This window comes from Alexandromys fortis, unplaced genomic scaffold, assembly GCF_014885135.2.
Source record: "Alexandromys fortis isolate MF-2015 unplaced genomic scaffold, M_Fortis_MF-2015_v1.1 scaffold_167, whole genome shotgun sequence".
NCBI classification, from domain to species: Eukaryota; Metazoa; Chordata; class Mammalia; order Rodentia; family Cricetidae; genus Alexandromys; species Alexandromys fortis.
Window position 1 is genome coordinate 896,429 of NW_026068050.1, and position 22,421 is coordinate 918,849.

Here is a 22,421-nt window from a genome sequence, read left to right on the forward strand (position 1 = left end):
CCTGGAGGTGATAGGCCAGTCCACATCGCATTGGCTTAGCCTGAATCCCAGAAGGCAGAGAGGTTGGAGGACATGGGCCATTTAACGCTTGTCGTTAGCATTCCCACAGAGTCACCCATGTACAGAGAAGCTGATTTCCTTCCTACCTGCAGCCCTGCGCTGTGTGCCCCCCACTCTGCTGCCTGCTCTCCCTAGCCCAGCCATGAGACTTCCTTCAAAGTGTGCCTGCGCTCCATGAGGGAAGGAGCTTCATTAGCACCTTAGGAGCCAGGAGCAGCAGTTGGCAGATCGCAAGCTGTCATTAAAAGCAGCTCAAGGCAATTACAGCTAAAACTTAAAAATTGGATTTCACACTGGGTGGGGGCCTGGAGAGGGGCCTGGTTGCTAAGCTCCAACTCAAATGTGCAAAACTCTTTAAGAGGAAACAGGTTGAGCATGGCAGGGCTTCTCAGAGTCCCAGATAACCCTCTGCGATGTGCACACAGATGCGCTCACACTGTCCGGTAATCCCTGGTGTACTGGATAACCCTCTGCGATGTGCACACAGATGTGCTCACACTGTCCGGTAATCCCTGGTGCACTGGATAACCCTCTGCGATGTGCACACAGATGTACACACACGTCTAGTAATCCCTGGCGCACCGGATAACCCTCTGCAGTGTACACACACGTCCAGTAATACCTGGCACGTGGGGCCTCTGGAAGGAAGCGAAAGCTGCTGAAAAGCACAGTGGCCATACCTAGGGGGGTGGGAATGAAAAGATGGCTCAGCAGTGAAGAATGTCCTCCAGTTAATCTTGTTCTTGCAGAGGACCAGAATGCAGTTCCCAGCACTCAGCATGTGGTTCACAACTGCCTGTAACTCCATCACCAGGAGCGCCCACACACGACACATATAACACATAATTTAAAAATAATAAAAGTTTCAGTCAGGTGATGGTGGCACATGCCTTTAATCCCAGCACTTAGGAGGCAGAGGCAGGCAGATCTCTGTGAGTTCGAGGCCAGCCTGGTCTACAAGAGCTAGTTCAGGACAGGCTCCAAAGCTACAGAGAAGCCCTTTCTCGAAAAGCCAGTAATAATAATAATAAAAGTTTCAAGATTATAAAATTAGAACAATAAAAATAAAATTAATTTTTAAAAACATATGAGCAAGGCTGGGGAGGGGTGGCTCTGGGAAGTCTATAAGCAAATGTTTAGGAACCTCCAGGGAAGTAGTTTGCCTGCTGGGAGAGGAGTACAGGGACCTGTAGATTGGTCCCCACCACCCCCCACTGCTCACCAATCAGTGCTTGAGCCAGAGTCAAGGAAGGGACAACTGCCTTCAGGCAGGGCTAGAGAAGTTAAGAGTTCTTCAGCATTTACTGCTATTGTAGAGGAGCCAGCCTTGGGTCCTGGTACCATGTCAGATGGTTCACAACCACCTGTAACTCCAGCTCCCGGAGATCTAAGAGCTCTGGCCTTCTCAAGTACCTGTCCTCATGCATAGATAAATACATACACACAAACACAAAATTTAAACCGTTTAAGTTTAGAAACAATTTTTTAAAATACTTCAGAGCTTGCAGTCATCCTTCCACTCTCACGCTCGCCAAGGGCCTTTCTTGCGTCACTCCAGCAGGTGTGGGTGTCTAACCTCCTGCCGGCATCTTCATAACCTGCTTTCTGCCTCTTCGTCTCCCTCCCTTCCCCTCTCACGGGCCTTGTGATGCTGGCTTAGCAACTCAACCCCTGTTCTCCATCTTGACCTGTGCTGATTCCAACAGCAGTAAGTGGTCCCCACCCCAGTCTTGCTGGCCTGGCCTGATGCTGGTCCAGAGTCTGCCATGGGCATCTCTCCTCCCATCAGGAGGGTCTGAGCCTCCTGCCTCATCCCACAGACTCTTCTTGCTCTTTGACCTTCCAAAGACAGGACAAGCAGCCTCTTCCAAGAACCTCTGTGCACTGCTCCAGAAAGCCCCAAGCTGTAGATTTTCATGCAAGTGCTTCACACACACACACACACACACACACACACACACACACACACACACACGGGATCATCACCTATATGATAGTTCCATCCTTCTGTCTCGGATGAGGGAAATGCCTTTTTTCACTGTTACAATGCTGATTTGAACCTAGATCTGCATGGTCTCACATGTGCCTTCTCGCCTGCGCCACTGCTGCCAGCTCTGCCTGCAGGATATCAGAACTGTAAGAGCTAGGAGAACAGGAAACGGTAGAGGGTTAAAGGAGACTCCTGTCCTTCCTTCTTCCTTCCTTGTTTTTGTTTTTCTGTTTGTCTGTGTCGTGTGCTGAGCAAGAGCCCCACTCCCCTCTGTCAGGGCCAAGGCTGAACCTCAACTTGCCCAGTTGCTAGCCAGTGTATCATCATAAACCTTCATCTCGTAGCCTGGTTTTGTTCCAGTGGATAGCCATTCGCCCCACCAGTGACAGACTGGCCAACCAGGGCTTCTTGGCATGGCAGAGAGCATGAGTGGGAAGGAAGATGGATCCAGAGGGCCCACCTGAACTGCTGGCCTGGCACGGGGCACTGGTGCGGCACATGATGGAGCAGGCACACCTCCCTACTCTGCACCCCCTCCTACTCCACAGCTGTCAACAAACCCAAATCATCAATTCAGCTGGTATTCTCTTGCTGTGATCCTCCTCTACAGGGACCACTAGGCTTCTAGACTCATGCAACAACCAGAGGAAAGAAACTGATGGCCAACTGTTACTTTTCATCTTTCTGTAGTCGTGGGGTAATCTGCTCCCCCAAACCCCCCATTTCCTGCACAGACATCAATCAAGACTATAAAACTATCACCTTGTAGTTCGTTGTTTGCCTAAATATCTCTCTCTCTCTCTCTCTCTCTCTCTCTCTCTCTCTCTCTCTGTAGGATTCCATTTACAGAAACATAGTATTTCTATGGCCAGGAATCTGTACAGTGCTTTGTTTGCGAGCAGTATGCCAGGCTTCTTGACCGGCAGCTTTTTCACTCCAATAGTCATATGGATAACACATGGGAATCTCTACCCTGGGCACCCAGTCACAAACTGACTGCTGACTGAATAGTGAAATATGAAGGGCTGGAAGAATAGTTCAGGGGCACAGCGCTTACATAACACAGTCAAAGCCCTGTATTTGGTTCCTCGCACTAGTTTAAAATATAAAATTTAAATGTTGTACACGAAGAAATAAAATATAGGAAACAAGAAAGTTTCTGAGAGATGTACCATGAGAATTACAGAGATGAATTATCAGATTGTCTTCTCAGATGTCTTAATGAAATTTGGGTTTAGAGTATCAGTAGGAGTTTTTTTTCTCCTAAGGGAAAAAAATTACAAAACGGTTCTCCAAATCATAAAGAATGAGTAGAAGAATCATAGAAATTGTCAAAGTTAAAAGATTCGAGAAGCTTTGGAAAGGTTTGACGTATAAAACCCCATGGTATAACATCTTAGTTAGGGTTTCTGTTGCTGTGGTGAAACACCATGACCAAAAGCAATTTGGGAGGAAAGCATTTATTTCACTCACAGTTCTATGTAACCGTTCATCAGTGAAAGCAGTGAGGGCAGGAACCTGGAGGCAGGAGCTGATGCAGAGGCCATGGAGGAGTGCTGCTTACTGGCTTGCTCCTCATAGCTTGCTCAGCCTGCTTTCTTATAGACCCAGGGCCATCTGCCCAGGGATGGCACCACCCACAATGGGCTGGACCCTTCCATATCACATTAATTAAGAAATGCCCTGACGGCCTGATTGTAGCCAGACTTCATGAAGGCATTTTCTCAGTTGGGGTTCCTGCCTCTCACATGACTCTAACTTGTGTCAAATGACATTAAACTAGGCAGCACAATCAGTTACAAGGACAAACAGAGCAACGTAACAGAAGAGGTGACCAAGAATGAAAGGCCAGGCAGAGTGGATATCGAGTAAGACATTATATAGGAAGGAAAGTCTCCAGGACACTGTCCACAGCTGTGTAGCTGCTCAGAAAATAATTATTCTGCACACTGTAGACCAATACAAACCCAAATAGATCAAACAGAATTACATGCCACTGAGGCAAGAAGAGAAGAGAAGGGTCCCTAAGAACTAGAAAGAAGACTAAGCCAATATGTGTTTTATCTCGTATCCAAAAAGGATTTTCTAAGATGAAACGCAATGGGAGGCATCTGAACGGAGACGATCAATAGGTTTGACTAAAGATGATGAACCTCTGCTCACTGAAAACATTGGAGAGAAAACTGAAAAGTAAATAACCAGGAAAGCTATTTGAACAAATGCAACAACAGACACAGGTTAAAATCCCGAGTTAGAAAGAGCCGTGTAAACTAATAGAAACATAAGCTACCAGGAGGCAGAGCAGACAAGTCAGGAAAACCCCACCGTTTAACCCTCCTGGAAAAGGGAGAAATGAAAAACTAAGCTGGTATATCTTAGCAGCCTTGGAGTAGCCTTTCCAGTCATAAATACCAGCTCGGCTAGACAGTCAGGAGAACAGAGCTGACCTGCTAGGCCCTTGTTCAGGAATGACCATCCACTGACGTGCTGTCCACCCTGCCCGGATCCCAGACTGTCCTTATTTTTTTTTTTATGACAATCATATTGCTGGCATCCCATCATCTATCAAATGGACGAAGTTAATTTTAAGTCTGGTACTCAACACTGGTGATGAATACATTAAGTTTGTGTCAGGGCAATTAAACTGGATGAAGGGGCCTAACTCAGCTTCTGATGCTGACCCCGGGAGACAGCATGAGACAAAGACTTCACATCTTCCGGATAAGAGCATCAAAGCCGCACACATCATCCAAAAAGAGGGCTCTGCGGCCACACAGCCCAATGCCTGCAGAGGCCTCTGGAAGGTTCTCGTCACTGGGAGCTTTTGTGTGGTGAAGATGAGCTTTCTGAGCAGCTACTGGCTGCTCTCTGGCCCCACTAACCCTGTGTCCCCAAGTACCTCTGATCCTTGCTTGAATGGGGATTCCTATCTCACGGTTTCATGAAGATGAAAGAACACAGTCCAGCCAGGTTCAGTGTTGCGCAAAGGTAAGTGTTGAAATACGTAAGCTCAGAAGGACAAACCAAGTGGGCTTTGTTTTCTGTTTTCATGGGTTTTGTTTTCTATTTTTATGGCCAAGGAGGGATTATTTGGAACAAAGGCAGTGTGAACTCAAATCTCTATCTCATGGGAGTCAGGGAACTGCTTGTGGCTTTTGAATGACAGTTTCTCAAGCTTGCCAAGTTGCCCCCTGGCTGGGTTTCAGAAAGCCCTGTTAACAGTCCCTCCTTCTTATGGGTACCCCAGAGGGAGAAATGGACCCTGCCTGACCCCTTCCCCACGCATTTGTGCCCCTTCCTTGAGGGGCATCAGGCAAGGTCGTTGGATCCAGATGTACTCCCCTAAACACCCCACCCCACTCCCATGTAAAGCGGCTCAGCAAGGACACTCCCCCGCCTGCTGCTTTCCCTGGCCTTGCCTTAGTGGGTGCTGCCCAAGTCAAGGCTGGCATTTCAGCCCCCGTGTGGCATTGCCTTGACATAATAAACACCATGGGTGAAGGTACTTGGTTTCCAGAGAAGTCATTAAACTACTTTTGTGGAAACATTTTAATTGAATTAGATTGTTTTCTGATTGCAATAAATGCTAATTAATTGAGTGGGATGGGTATCCTCAGACCTGGCTGGCTTCTCTCTTGTTTAATTAAGAGGTGTGGACTTATGTCTTTTTGCTATAAGTCTGTGGTTTGAATTTATATTTGTGCAAATAATGTGATCTTGAAAATGTAGCAAACAGCTTTCTTTCTTCCTTCCTTCCTTTCTTTCTTTCTTTCTTTCTTTCTTTCTTTCTTTCTTTCTTTCTTTCTTTCTTTCTGACAGAGTCTTGCTATGTAGCTCTGACTGACCTGGTACTTATGATATAGTCCAGTCTGGTTTTGAACTCACAGATTTCCTCCTATCTCTACCCCCCCCAAGAGCTAGGATTAATGGTGTATGCCAGCATGCGCCACATTATTATTTATTGTATCAAATGTAACAACCACTTTACCCAGAGCTGAAGGAGCCTCTACTTGGCATCATCAAAGCATGGCTGGGGTCTCCCAGCTTGTAGTAGGAGCTGCGGGCCTGCTTTTCGTCCCACCCAGCTCCTGCACGGCTAGCTTTACACCCGAAATAACAACACACAAACTGTATTCATTTAAACACTGCTTGGCCCATTAACTCTAGCCCTTACAGGGCTAACTCTCATATCTTGACCAACCCATATCTAATAATCTGTGTAGCACCAGTCTTACCAGGAAAGATTCAGCATGTCTGACCTGGCGGCTTGCTTCATTGCATTTACCCGGGAGAGGGGAGCATGGCCTCTGAGCTCACTTCCTCTTCCTCCCAGCATTCTGTTCTGTTTACTCCACCCACCTATGTTCTAACCAATAAAATGGGCCAAGGCAGTTTCTTTATTAGCCAATGACCTTCCTCCATCACCAGCTCTGTGAAGTCTTGCCAGTTAAGAAAGGAAGAAACCTTAAATTGTATACATAACCCTCCAAGAGTACTGGTCACAGTGAAGGATGAAGCTGGTTCCTTTGGATCCCCAGACTCTGCTGACCTGAGAGGCAGGTGGTCTGCAGGGAAGCTAAGAGCCATGATTTCTGTTCACTATGGGCAGACAAGTTGGACTTGGGCAAACTCGGGGCAGGAGACCTTGGTAGCTTCCTGATGGCAGAGATGTGGAAACCATAGCTCAGAGAAGGAATGCGCATACCCACGGCCACGTAGCATGGTCAATAACACCTGCATTGCCTAGCATCTTTGAGTAGAAACCAATTCAGATTGAGTAAACCAACAATGACCAGAGCCAGACCGTGAACTAGGTATGGGGGTACAGGCAGGCCCAAGGCTGTTCCTCAGGAAGGTTGCAAAAAATGCCAGTGGCGGTCATATTAACGGTGACAATAGAAGAATCCACATGAAAGAGAAGGCAGCGTGAGGGGACAGGAAAGGCACTTTGAAATTACGGGGCAGAAGAACGGCAGGAAAAACCTTCTGAGATGAGATGTGTCATGCTGGGTTCTGAAGAAGAAATACAAGTTCCCCATGTGGGCAAATGTGGAGAACATTCCGGACACAGGCAATAGTGTGTTCTGGCAGATGTCCCTGTGAGCCACAAGAGGCAAGCAGAGGCAAGACCACATCAGACTGCACTAAGGGAAAGGTCCCTCAGGCCACAGCACCAGATGAGAGCCTAGAGAGGCCAGGTGAAGGTCAGGAGTCCAGAAGGGGAGTCTAAAGAGGCCGGGAGCCTGGAAGGGGAGTCTAAAGAGGCCGGGAGTCTGGAAGGGGAGTCTAGAGAGGCATGGAGTCTGGAAGGGGAGCCCAGAGAGCACAGGAGTCCAGAAGGAGAGCCTAGAGAGGCCAGGGGTCTGGAAGGGGAGCCTAGAGAGGCCAGGTGAGACACTGGGAGTCCAGCCTTCCTCCCTCAGCTCATTTCCAGGGAGATGGAAGAACAAGGTCAGATTCTGGACACACCATCACCAGACCCTGGCCCAGAACCCCAGGGAAGCCCTGAGAGGGAGCAGCAAAGAGAGAGGAGAAGGAGGAGGTCTTCCTTTTGGACAAGTTCCTGGGTGCTACCTGTTTTGTCTCTTCTGCACTGGTCGCTGTTGCACGTAGTAAGACCTGAGGTAGCCAGGACAGCTCGGGGAGCTTCCTGCAGCCAGGTCTCATGCCAGGGAAGCTGCCTATGCCCCTTCTCCTCAGGCCAGCTCTGTGATGGCACATCCCACTACACCAGGGAGGAGAGCCAGGCTGGCAGCCTCCGGGCTTGCCTGTGATCACCCAGCTTAGGGACAGTGGTGGTTTTCCCAGCTGAGTCCCTGCCCACCTGATCTACCCTAGATGAATGAGTGGTCCACATTCACATTGGGCTCACCTGATTCTTACCCCAGCTACCCAAGATAATGAGCAGTTGGGGGAAGGGCTTAGGTTTTCCTTTGATAAAATAAAAGTCTCCCCAGCATCAACCATTCTCTTCCTGGGTCTGAGGCCCTCGGACCTGGTCCCTTCTCTCCTGTCTATACCAGAGAATAAGGAATGGTCCTGGCTGGGCTTCTGTGTCCTGCAGCCCCCAGTACAACATGAAGGGGCTCATTCCAATGTACAAACTCCTTGTGTGATCCTGGACAAGTTCCTTCTCTTTTCAGACCCCAGAGATAGCATCTCCATCAGCCTTTTCAAGAGCCATTGTGAGGTCTTTGGGGGCCCACACCCTCCTCATCCACTCTTTCTCTGTAAGAGACCTGTTCACCCTCCACGGCCTGTATCTAGCTGCCTCCTCTTTGGCCCCAGCTGGCTCACCTCTCCTCTGTCCAGACCTCTGAGTGTCTGCTCTGGACATCTGCTCCCGCACTCTGTCCCTGGGTGCCTGGTTGCAGATAAAGAGCTTTAGGCAGGTTCATACCCTGGACTGAACCCACGCCTGCCAGGGTGGAGGGCTGTGGGTGACAGAGGAAGAAGTATGTACCCTCCCTACTGCCCACACGTGCACCCAAAGGCAGTCTGGCCCCTCCTTATTTCGTCACCATGGTGAGCTGTCTGTCTAGTTCTGCCCTAGACCGCACCTCACTATACCCTGCCCCACGTGGCATACCTGCCCTTTCTACAGAGACACTCCTGACCCTGGGGCAGGGGCTAGCACTAGACAAGATGCCACAGCCACACTGACTGGTCCTTGGGAAAGCAAGATGGGTACCGAGCAGGATCTGGTCACCTGCTACTTCACATCCCAGAGGCAAACCCAGATCCTCCCAGTGAGCCCAGAACTACACTGGGCCCTGGAGAGCCGGGACCGCTTCTCCCAAACTTGTTGGAGAGCAAGACAGCAGGGCCAACTGGCTCCCAATTGACAGGTTTCCTGTCACCTCCTGTTCTCCTGCAGGAAAGACCAGCTGTTGGTGTCAGATTAATGGCCACAATTAAAGGCAAAATGCCCTTGCAGTGGCCTGCTGTCCTCCCACACCTGGGAGCCCGGAGGCTGAGCTCACAGCGCTAGGAACCAGAGATTTGTAATGAAATCAGACAGGCCTCTTAACTGCTGATGCTATCAGGACCCAAGGGAGATGCAGACTTATTTCCTAATCTCCTACAGAGCATCTGTCAGCCCCACCACACAGCAATGTCATTCCTGTGTGCAGCAAGGACCTTTCAGGGGATGACTGTCAACTGCCTGCCTAACTGCCCATAACCTCATCCGGTCCCTTCCTGTTGCCTGGTCTCAGACGGTACAGACATTCACACACATAAGTGATGCTCACACACACACTCTCTCTCTCTCTCTCTCTCTCTCTCTCTCTCTCTCTCTCTCTCTCTCTCTCTCTGTCTTTCTCTCTCAAACATCTTTCATTCCTTTACCCACCCTGATTCATTCATAAAGTGTTTGCTGTGTACCAGTTGCATTAACAGAAGAAAGAGAAAAATAGGAACCTCTCTTTAGCAGTGTTGCGAAACAAGAGGAAATCACCGAGAGAACAGCTGTTCTGCAGCAGGTTTCAAAAAAGAGAAAATGAGACTCAGTCAGTGCTGCTCAGCCTACGAACCACCCGAGCGGCCACCCGAGCGGTGCTGGGCTCTGTGTCCCCCAGTAGGGTCAGGGCCAGCGGCCCAGCAACAGCAAACTCAGCTCTGTGAGGCAGTGGGGCGTGGCAACCTGCACAGTCCCGCATAACTGGACAAAGGAAGTCCTCGGCCCACAGAGGCAGTGCCTGAGATGCCCAAAACGTCCCTTAATATTGATTGTTGCAGCCCAACCCCTATACAGACATGCCTGAAACCCCATTAGCAGGCACTGGAGGTGGATGATAGCAGCCATGCCCAGGACAGGATACCCCTACCCCAAGTCTCTGGAATCACCCAGTACTCCATGACACCTGAGAACAAACAGCCATTCTTTTTTTCTTTTTCATTCTATTTATTATTATTTAATAGAAAAAAAATTGCATACCAATCCAAGTTCCTACTCCCTTCCCCTCCTCCTGCTCCTTCCACCTTTCCTCTCACCCCACCCCCATCCACTCCTCAGCTTAAGGCTTTCCATGGGGAGTCAACGAAGTCTAGCACATCACTTTGAGGCAGGACCAAGGCCCTCCCTGCTATATATAGGCCGAGCAAAGTACCCCTCCAAAGAGAGTGGGCTCCAAAAAGTCAGTTCAAGCACTAGGGATCAATCCTGGCCTCACTGGCAGTGGCCCCACAGACTGTCCCAGCCATACAATTGTCGCCCACATTCAGAGGGCCTATGCTGGTCCTGTGCTGGTTCCCTGCTATCAGTCCAGAGTCAGTGAGCTCCAAACAGCCGTTCTTGTAGAAGCACTGGCCCCAGTTTGTGCCTGGGAAGGGATCACCCGGCTTGTGCCCTGCCAACAAGCCTCAGATTAAGCCAGGAAGCATTGCTGATAAGCGTAAAACAGAGCCCTAGTAAGTCCCTGTTTGCCAGCCACTCTCGGAGACTTCCGTTGTACGGTTTACATTCAGTGCCGCCGAGAATCTCAAGTGTTCAGTTCGGTGAATGTTGACAAAAGGTTACACCCATCTGTGTCACACTTGAATCCATACGTGGAACACTCACCTCGGTCCTCAGGGCATTCTCCCCTCACCAAGCCCCACCGCACCCTGCACACAGCCGACTGCAGAAACAGCAGCTGACTCTTGCCCGTCCTGGAGCTCCTGCTAACCGATTCTGCCGCCGCACGTAGCCTTTCCCGTCTGACCTTCTCACTTGAGCATAGTATTTGGAAAATGCATTCATGTTCCGTCTGTCAGGAGGTCATTACTTTCATTATTGTAAGAATCATTGTAAAAAATAGAATCATCGAGTTGGTTTATTTTGCTGCTGGTAAATACCTAAGTGTTCCCAGGTTTCGTTTTGAATAAAATGATTATAAACCCATGTGTGCTTGTCATGAACATGCCTCGGTCCTGAGCACATAGACTTAGGATGGGATTTTCAGGTGTGCACACTGTCATATTATGTGTGTACATATATGTGTTTACACTCACCCCAGCAGCTTGGTATTCCACATCCTCACTATTATTAGTGTTATTTCTCTTTTTTTGTCATTTTTCTTTCTTTCTCTCTTTTTTTTTTGTTTGTTTGTTTATTTGTTTTAGTTTTTCGAGACATGGTTTCTCTGTAGCTTTGGAGCCTGTCCTGGAACTAGCTCTTGTAGACCAAGCTGATCTCAAACTCACAAAGTTCCACCTGCCTCCGCTTCCCAAGTGCTGGGATTAAAGGCATGCGCCACCACTGCCTGGCATTTAGTGCTATTTCTATTAGCATTTTTAAATTGGTTTAACTCAGCACAAACTTATCGAGTCACTGATTTTTTTGTATATTTATGTGCACATACACATCTGTGTAATATCTCGTGGAAATAGTAGGCCATAGAATTTATTTTATTTAGAGAATGAGGAGAAACTAAAACATAAGCTACACTTAACTCAGGTGTAAGATAGAAACTCAGAACAGTGGAGCAGAGTGGCCAGAGCAGGGGCCCTGGGAGGAGAAGCATGCGATACACACGGCCTCTGCAAATCCTGACTCTAACTTTCTTTTTCCTTCCTTCCTTCTTTCTCTCCTTCCCTCCATGATTCCTTCAGTCACCCATTTATTTATTGGTTTATCAAGACAGGGTTTCTCTGTGTGACAATGCTGGCTCTCCTGGAACTCACTCTGTAGACTAGGCTGTCCTTAAACTCATAGAGATCCTCCTGCTTCTTCCTTCCGAGTGCTGGGACTTAAGGTGCATGCCACCACTCCTGGCTATGATTTAAATTTTCTGATTTATTTACTTTAATGCATATGAATGTTTTGCTTACAAGTGTGTATGTGCACCATGTGTGTGCTTGGTTCAGGTGGACGTCAGAGGACAGCAAATCCTCTGGAACTGGAGTTAGGGTGGCTTGTGAGCTATTGTGTAGGCGCTGGGAATCAAGCCTGGGTCTGCCGCAGGAGCAACAGTGCTCTAAACCACTGAGCCGTCTCCCTGGTCTCACATACACATCCCCCTTACACGGGGTCTCACTGTTTACACCAGGATGGCATCAAACTCACAGAGACGCAACCTTCTCTGTCTCTCGAGTGCCGAGATTGAAAGTGTGTGCTAACTTGCCCAGCCAAATCACAAGCAGGTAGATCTATTGCGTTTGAGGTCAGCCTGGTCTACGGAAAGTTCTAGGCCAGCCAGGACTGCAGAGTGAGAGCCCATCTCAATAAAAAAGGATGCAGAGCGATTGGTGGGCTGGAGAGATGGTTTGGCAGTCAGGCCACCTTCTGCTTTTGCAGAGGCCCTAGAGCAGGAGAACTGGGGGCTCCCAGCACCCATATCAGATGGCTCACAACTGTAGCCCCAGTTTTGGGAATCTGACACCTTCTTCTGGCTTCTGTGGGCACCAGGCATACACACAGTGCACATACATGTATGCAGGCAAACACTCATACACGTAAATTAAAAAGAAAAAATGGAGAACAGTGAGGGCTGCAACGACGGTTTGGTGGTTTCTTTACTGTTTCATTTGCTGTTCTCACAGAGGACCCAGGTTCAGTGCCCAGCAGCCGCATATCAGCTCACAACTGTCTACTAACTCCACTTCCAGGGCATCTAGTGTCCTTTGCTGGCCTCTAGGCACCAGGCATACACATGGTGCACAGACGTACGTGCATCCAACACTCAGACACATAAAATAAAAAGATAAATCTTAAAAAGAGAAATAGAACAACTGAGGGTACCATAGCTATAGAAAAAAAGAAGATCGTCCAAGATATCTCCATCAATACAGAAATGCCAGATGATTTAAAAGCAGACCTTGGCTGGAGTGTAGCTCAGTGTGAAACTAGTTTAGTGTGTGCAAGGCCCTGGGTTCAATCCCTAACACATAAAAAGAAGGTGGAGCCATGAATAATGTTATGTAAATTGTGGAGAACATAGAGATGGACAAATTTATATGCAGGGCCAGCATGCAAAATACATATGTACAATAAACTCAGGAATTAAACTACAAAAGGAAGGCTGGCGCACAAACTGCCCTAGGGAGAAGTCTGTCATGAAAAGCACTTTGTGTGTTCATTTGGGGGCATGGTGCCCTGTCACTTGCACAGCCTTGGAAACAGTTCACAGGCTTTATGCCCTCCTTTCTCTCCCACTAAATCCACACTTCTGACTTCCTAGGATGTTTCCCACAGCTGAACAGGCCTGGCCAGTGCATGTACCTATCTGGCCTTTTAGAAATGCTGTGTGACCTTCCCACTCGGGCTCTGGAGATGCCACACTGCGGTGTGACCATTCCACTCGGGATCTGGAAACACCACACTGTGGTGTGACCATTCCACTCGGGCTCTGGAGATGCCACACTGCGGTGTGACCATTCCACTCAGGATCTGGAGATGCCACACTGCAGTGTGATCTTCCCACTCGGGCTCTAGAGATGCCACACTGCAGTGTGACCATCCCACCCATGCTGGCCTAGAAAGGCCAGAAAGGGGAGTTGGCTCAGTATCAGAGGTCAGAGCATTATGGGTTGTTGAACACTTAACTGTGGGTGGTTCCGTTCCATGGGCTGAGGGCCTGGACTGAGTAAAAAGGAAGAAGGTAGCTGAGCAGCCTCCTGCCTGCAGACACAATGTGAGCAGCCACCTCTGCCTACCAGTACCATGGCTTCCCTGCCATGATGGAAGGTAGGACTCTCAGACTCTGAGTCCAGATAAACTCCTCCTCATTGTAAGGCATTTGATCACAAGAAAAGGAACTACAGACAGTCCCCAGTGTGGAAGCAGTCTCAGTAACAGGTGGAGAAGATGGCCTACTCACTACCTGAATTGATATCTGTCAGCCTCAGGAATAGAGAGGCAGGGGCAGTGTCTTAGTTAGGGTTTCTGTTGCTGTGCAGAGACCCGTGACCACAGCTACTCTCATAAGGAGAACATTTAGTTGGGGCTGCCTTACAGTTAAGAGATTTAGTCCATTGTCATCATGCTGGGAAGCATGGCAGCGTGCAGGCAGACATGGTACTGGAGGAACTGAGAGTTCTATGTCTGGATCCATAAGCAGCAGGAAGAGAGAATAACACTGGGCCTGGCTTGAGCTTCTGAGACCTCAAAGCCCACCCCAATGACATACTTCCCCCAACAGGGCCACACCTCCTAACAGTACCGCTCCCTATGAGCCATTTTGTAAATGGAAGTTTCTGTCCTGCCTGGTCCCACAGCCATTCAGTCCCAACAAAACACACAGAGGCTTATATTAATTATAAAATGGTTGGCCTATTAGCTCAGGTTTATTATTAACTAGCTCTTAAAACTTAAATTAACCCATAATTTTTGTCTGTGTTACACCTCTCACCATCTTAACAACCCACACAACACTGTTCCACCCTAAGAACACAGTTCACAGTCCCAGAAAAGGCCAATCACAGCTCTGGGATTTCTTGACCTATCATACGTATAGAGTAGAATGACCCAATGAATAACCGTATGTAGCATCCTAGTAGACAACATCTTATGAACTTGGAACACTATCCTCCCCAGTCCTGGAACATAGGTGTGGAGACGGGCTAAGACTCTTAACCATAGCCAGGACCTTGTACATGCTAGGCAAGTTCTCTGCGGCTGGTCACACCTATGGCTCATTCCTTTCTCTATTAAATCAATCAACTCTCAATCTGCTTTTTTTAAAATATTTACTTATTTTTTTATGGGAACATTAATCAGAGGATGAAGGAGAGCTATGTCTCTTTCCACCATGAGGGTACCAGGGATAAAACTTGGGTTATCAAACTTGGCTGGAGTGCATTTGCCCACGGAGTCATCTTGCCAGGGCCCCAGTTTTCTTGAAAGAGTGTTGTTTCCCAACTCAGCATCTGCTGCTTTAGAGGTTTTGATGGCCAAGGGATCAAAGCATCAAAATGAGAATTATCAGCAGCTGTGCTGAACAGAATTTAGCTTGCCAGCTGGCCACTGTGTGCTGTCCATGCTGCTGGATGAACAAGCCAAGGGGAGGAGAGCTTGGCGTCGTACAGAATGACTGATCTAGACTTGAACCGCCCAGCTCAGTAGCCAAGAGCCACCTGTTGCCATTTTATTTGAAAAGTAATCAAAATTAGGTCAAATTATTAGTTTACTTCCCTAGCCACATTAGCCACATCTCAAGCAGTCACCCACGTGTGCTGGCTCCCGGCTACCATATCAAGCAGAGTGAACTCAGGCACGTCCCCCATGCAGGGAACACTATAGGGTAGCACTGGCCTGTACTTTTAGAAGGTAAAGAGAAAGTCATGACAATAGAGGCCTCTGCCCTTCCTGCAAGCCCCACTAGTCCTAGACCATCTTGGTTGATTTGGGTTTGAATATCAGCAGACAATGGACAACACGGAATGGAGCAAAGATACAGCAAGCAGACTAGGGGATGTCCTGGATGTGCTGGGGAGCTGAGGACCAAAGCTGAGTGAATGAACGTAGACTAAATCTCAGTCCAAGACAGCTGGACTCTGTCTGCATTTTCTCCCCTCCTGTACTGCACCCATACTTACATATTGTTTAGTGAGTTTCTCTAACCCTTCCCTTTATTTTACTGTGGTATATATTGTTTGAAGAATATTGAACCCTTGGGAGTGGCCCAGAGCAGCCGAAGAAAGTCCTTGTTAGACACAGCTGCGCTCCCGGCCCCCTAAGCGTGGTGAGCAGGCTGGCCCGTGGGAAGACACAGAGGGCTGCACAATTCTCAGGCCCTTTCAAAGTCAAAGTTAATAGAGTTGGTGCTGCTGTTCGTAACGAAGCCTCTGGTTGGAAAGGAAGCAAAAACACTGAAAAGAGCCAGACCACGATGATTTGCAGGGGGCATGCCTGCCTCCCCAGACATTTCCAGAGTCAACAGAAAAACTGAAAACCTTGAGGAGTGGACTGGGGTGGCCAGACACAAACCTGCATCCCTGCTTGCAGTTTTACTCTTAAAGGAAAAAAATTTAACCCCGTTATCAATGTGAGCGGTTGGGGAGAGGGGCAGAGCTTGAATGCTGGACCATCCTGCTTTGGAAGTGCTGAGGGTGGGGGCTGTGTTAAAGGCTTAAACACAGGAGTGTGTCAGACTGCTTCCCTCTGGAGGATGCTGTCACCACTGAGCTCAGAGATGGGGGTGGCTCAGACTGTGAGCCTTGCCAGCCATCTAGTGAGTAGTGTCTCCACAGGAGACCCAAGCAGCAGAACACAGCGGGAGAGACTGGCTCTCTTGTGAGACATGAATCGGCAGCAGACCCAATATTTATGAGACGCTAAGCTTACACAATTGAGAAGCCTGCCTCAAAGAAAACCATAAAAATTATCAATGTGAAATCACATAGAAATGGTAATGAGAAAGAAATCCAAGTGACTTCCAGGGAGGCGGTTCAGACTCTCTGTGACTAATAACTTACGAGTAGGAGCTGCTGACCCTTAACCTCGCAAGCTGCGTACTTTGATTCATTGCCTAACACACCCTGCCCTCAGAGGATCAGACCCAGATCTCTGCCACTGAGCTACACCCCGAGCCTTGGCTCTTGGAGACACAGTCAATCAAGGCTGTCCTTGAACTCATGATCTTCCTGTCTCAGCCTCCCAGTACCAGAACTACAGGCGTGCATCACTACCAGCTCCTAATGCTTTTATAATAAGAATGCCACCCCTCTCGCTCCTGGCTGCACATTTTGGTCATCTTGATATGTGACACAACTTTTTATACTGACATTTCCTGTAGAGAAACCATAGAAAGACAATTCAAACCTTCCCTCGTATGGCCAACCCCCTGGTGATTTTATGAATGATGATTTGGTTAAAAAAATTTTGGTTTCATGACTAATTGGTAAAATCATAAACATTTTTAGGATCGTTGTCAAACTGGGGAGAATGTTCATCAAGTTTCTTGTATAAACGAGCTATAAGACTTGAGGGTGTTTCAAGTTTTCGTTTGCGAAGGCTCAATCTTAAGTACCCTAAATTGATGGCACTCGTTAACCAGGGCAATTCAGACGAATTCTTAAATTGCTACTACATTGCTTTGAGCCACATAATTGTGTAATAAAATCCCTCTTATGTTACACACACTGTACGTATGGATGAGCGCGTGTGGGAGTCTCACCACCCGCGCACCCTTTTCTCCCAGCAGTCTTGCCGTGCTGGTGGCCATTTCATCTGGAACCGCCGGTCCTCGTCAGGACAGGACGCATCTGTGACCCTAAGAAGCGGCTGCATACATTGAGATGCATAAAGCATCCGGCTTCACCCCCACACCAGCACTTGCGGTTTCTGGGATGCCTCGAATACTCTAGGATTAGTGTCTATAGACACTGGAACCAATAGGTTTTCAAGCAGATGAATCTCATTAAAAAGGACCAAAATGCACGATCCATCCATGACTGTCTAGATGGCATTGCTACATGTATTGTTGCCAGGAGAGACCTTCTGTTCTGACCGGTCATCACGAGAAGAGACTCCTGTGGAGGAATTTTCCATAGACTAGCTTTTGCCTCTGTACCTTTCAAGCCTGTTTTCTCTTCCACAGCTGCCAGTACCGGGCATTGCCACAGTCATAGTTTACTGTGGCCTCTGGCCTGCACCATCACACTGTGGCATGGTGGATAGGAACAGAAGGGATTGTACCAGAGCAATTTCCAAACCAGAGTGGCCAGCGACAATTTAACTGTACAGCTGTGGGCAAGGTGCTTACTAGAGAAGTTTAAGGACCTTGAGTTCAGATCCTCAGAACCCACATAAAGTCGAGTGTGGCAGTCTCAGTATTCCTAGGATAAGGTGGGACAAGGAGATAGGAGAATCTCTGGAAACTCATGGGCCAGCCAGCCTGGTGTACACAGTAGTGGTCAACCAAAAAAAAAAAAAAAAAAAAAAAAAGACCCTATCTCAAACAAGGTCATAGGCAGGCCAAGACCAACACCTGCGGTTGTCTTCTGGCCTTCACGTGTGTGTATGGGCAGACACACACAGACACACACTCACAAATGTACATGTCTGCACAAACACACATGTTATATACACAGAGACAGTTTAACACAAAAGTGACCATAAACTACATATTACATCCATTTAAGTCATCTGCTAGTTAGATTATCCTTGTCTGGACTGAAAAATACCCATGGCCATTCAGTGTGGACGGAAGTAGGACATAGACGTTGGAGTGGAGGAGACAGTGGTCTGATCATGGTTGAAACCATTTAGGTCTGTGAGCCTTGTAGGTTCATCGTGTTTGTGGGACTGCACGGTGAGGGCTGCTCCAAGCGCACTGAAGGACCTTCTGCCTAGGCTAATGAGCCGTACAGCGGCTCCTCTGGCTGAGGAGGACAAGGTGGGGGCGCTGGAGTGTAGCAGGCTTTCTTTGGGCCCACCAACCAACTCCCAAATCATGACATGGGGACTTCGTATTCATTATGAATGCTCAGCCTTAGCTTATGCTCATGTCTAGCTAGCTTTTTTCTTTAACTTAAATTAACCTGTTTCTCTTTACCTATGTTTTGCCTTGGGGCATTTTACCTTTTTTCATTCTGTATGTCCTACTCCGTTTCTGGCTGACTGGTGGCTGCCTGGCTGGCCCCAGGCATCTCCCTTTCTTTCTCCCTCTTTCAATTCTCTCTTCTCTTCTCTTCTCTTCTCTTCTCTTCTCTTCTCTTCTCTTCTCTTCTCTTCTCTTCTCTTCTCTTCTCTTCTCTCTCTTTCTATCCTACTTATTCTCTGTTTACGGGTCCCACCTATCCCTCCTCTGCCTAGCTACTAGCCATTCAGCTTCTTATTAGACCAATCAGGTACCTTAGGCAGGCAATGTGAAACAGTAACACATTTTTGCATAGTTAAACAAATGCAGCATAAACAAATGTAACAATCTCTGCCTAGCTGCAGTAATATTCCACAACATTTAGAGAGATTGGGAATGGTCTCCCACGGTCTCACCCAAGCACCCCCACACTCACCACAGCCTTGTCAGACAGATCCTGTCATTCCGGAAACCCCACAGATAAAAAGCGTAAGCCCAGAGAGGAAAGGCCCTGGGCAGAGTCACAGTGGCAAGGGGCAGAGCACAGCCTCCTGCTGTCCCCACCCTATAGCTATGCAGCTCCATGTGCCCACATAGAGCACTTGACATAGGGCTTGGGAAGGTTTCCATCCCTGTCTTACCGGGGTACTAGCCTTTACCTCACCTTACTGCCCACACCACAGGACAACTGACAAGGCTCTTGTGCTCACGAGTTTAGCTAATGTTCAAGGCAACCTGCATGGAGTCAGCACCGTTTGTCATGGAAAGCTGAGTAACACCGAGACTGGAGGGACCTCGGAGTACCAACTGCTCAAACCCTTTGCTCCACAGATAAGAAACTAAATCCCAGAGGACAGAAGAAGAGATCCACAGCAAATCAAGAAATCTCCTGACCCCATAGTTAACTTAGTCTCATCTTCCTTTCTCTCTTTCGTGGACGCCTTCAGTCTGCTCCCCTAGGCCGAAGGATCCCCACTGCAAACTAGGCCTTCGCCCCTGGCTGTTAATAAACCCACCTAGCAACAGTCCGGCCAAGCAAGCCAGTTGTAATCCTGTACCAAGTCTTCGCTGTTAGACTGCCCCACCCACAGTCCTGCTGACAGGGGAATGAGTTATGCCTCTGGCCCCAGGGCTGGAGTGAATGGCAAGCTTGAGCAATGGCAGAGAAGCCCAGACCTGCCAATGCAGCAGAACCTGTTGACAAAGGGCCAGATGCACGGACTAGAACCAGGGCACGGAGGGGAGCCGCTGTCCTTCCATCCCATGAGCCCTAGCAGATACTAGACTCTGGACATCTTCTAGCTCATCTTTGCAGTAACATGTTTCATGAGGAGGTTTTTATACTGTGCAATTTAGATACTATAGAATAATTTTTAAAACCATTCATATGGTTCTCATATCAAAGTTCTACACCACACCTACCTCATCCCCTCACCCCTGAGTCTTCAACTTTCATTAATTCTTTGTGTATTTTTCCAGAATTATTTGGTGCAGATATAAATAAATATATATCCTTACTCATCCTTTTTTTTTTAACAAGATGGGTGTTTTGCCTACATGTAGATCTGTGTATTCTGCACACACAGTACCTGTGGAGGACAGAGAGGGCATTGGATCCTCTGGAACTGGAGTTACAGACAGTTGTTAGCTTCCATGTAGATGCTGGGAACCCAGCCCATGTCTTCAGAAAGAGCAATCAGTGCTTTTAACCTCTGAGCCACACCCCCGCCCTACCCTTCCTCCTTTTGGCCTAATCGGTATCTATATATTTGTGTTCCTTGCAAAGGAAGTGATGTGGATGCTGAGCCACTAAGCCATGCTGGAGATCTTGCCAGATCATGGCACAAGGTGTTTGAAATTCCACTGCAATCATGATGACTTGGACTCGCTATAGTCGAGAGCCAGAATTTGTTAGGAAATATCAGTTTTTCCTTATTCCCAGAGTCTTCATTTCTGCTGAACAGCAGTGCTCAGAGGTGAGAAGTCTAGTCAGCTGTGAGCACAGCCAGAGTCTCCTGGGGCTGAGAGGTGTAGCGAGCTGCGTGGTGCCACACCTGATGGAGATGTATGATCAACTCCTGAGATGGCTAAGGCCTGACCTATGCTATGATCACGCAATGATTATCAGCTGCCTGCATATGTGTGAACCTATGGGCAGTGCCCACCTGGCAATCCGGGATTGGCAGCCCATGCCTACTTAAGAGCTGGGAGAGGTTTGCCCAGGGAGAGAGAGGGCAAGAGAGAGAGGAGAGAGAGAAAGTGAATAAAGTCCTGGAATAAAACTGCAGTGAGAAGAGCTCCGGTGGTCGCGTCATCCTTGCGGGACGAGGGTGAGACGCAAAAGAGAGGAGAGAGAAAGAGAAGGGACCGTGATCCTGTGTACAGATAGGGACAATTGGGCACAGACTGGTGATCCCAGTGCCCTTGAGGCAGAGGCAGTGGAACAAACTGGAAGCCAGTCCGCACTGCAGCAAACTCCCCACATACAATGTTGGTCATGTGTATGAGGCCTTATTGCCCCTTGGACTTAAATTCTTGGAACAAGACGAGGGTCTACTGTGTATAAACCCCAAGTGTACTGTGGGGGTCTGTTTCTTAGGAACCCCGGAGTCAAACATGGTTAATGTCAATGCTAGTGTGGAAGGTGATCAGGGTCTGTGAGGCTGGGCCACTTCATGCAAAAAAGAAAAGCAGCCGAATCAGATGAGTGTGTGTGTGTGTGTGTGTGTGTGTGTGTGGGGGGGGGGAGTGGTGTAGTGCTAAGACTTTCCATATAAGGCAGGTGTGCTACACCAGTGAGCTACACCAGCCAGCTGGTTCTGGGCCCTCTTTAGGAACACAGGAGAAATAAGCTTCCCACAGGGTCTGCATGAGCCAGGGACATAGACCTGGATTTGGCTGTGACAGGCCAAGAGCCCATTGTCTTCCAGGGCATCCTGGTCTCTACCCACGCTTCCCAGGAAGCTCAGTGTGCTATGAAACAGGCCACCGTCCGGGGCTTGTTTTCAGTACCAGGGGCTTGACCCGGGGACAGCACAGGGGACAAGTGTTCTACCACTGAGCTACAGCCCCAGCCCTCCACTCCCTACATTCCTTGCGGGGAACTTTGCAATTAACTTTAAGTATTCTTAAACTTGTCTGTGTGAGTGCACATGTGTGTTTGCAGCACACTCTCCTGAGTGTTCAGGTGGGCCAGAGTTCAGACTTTAAAGACCTTCCTCTATTGTGGTTGACCTTATTTTCAAAGACAGTGTCTTCACCGAGCCTGGAGTCCATCACTTTGCCTGAGCTGCTCAGCAAAACTTGCAAACAGTCTGTCTCTGCCCCGTAAGACCTGGGCTTACACGTTCTGCATGGCCTAGGCTGATTTTACATGAGTGCTGGGATCTGACCACTGAGCCATCTTCCCAGCTCCTTCAAATGGTTATTTTTTTTTTCAAGACAGAGTTTCTCTGTGTTGCTTTGGAGCCTGTCCTGGAACTTGTTCTGTAGACCAGTCTGACCTCGAACTCACAGAGATCCGCCTGCCTCTGCCTCCCGAGTGCTGGGATTAAAGGCGAGTGCTGGGATTAAAGGCTTGCGCCGCCATCACCACCCAGCCTTCAAACAGTCCCTTTTAAAGCGTTTCATTGCCTTGTCTTCCTTTCTTTCTTTGTGCTTGTATATGCGTGGGTACATGCATGTGGAGGTCAAAGGGCAACTTGGAGAGGCAGCTCTCTCCTCTCAGATATGAGTTGCAGAGATTGAGCTCAGGTCATCTGGCTTGGAGGCTGAGCCATCTCACCCACTCAAGCTTATTTTTAGCTGATTCATAAAAATTCTACATGATACGGGGCGTCATGCTATGCTTGGAGACACACATTCAGTTT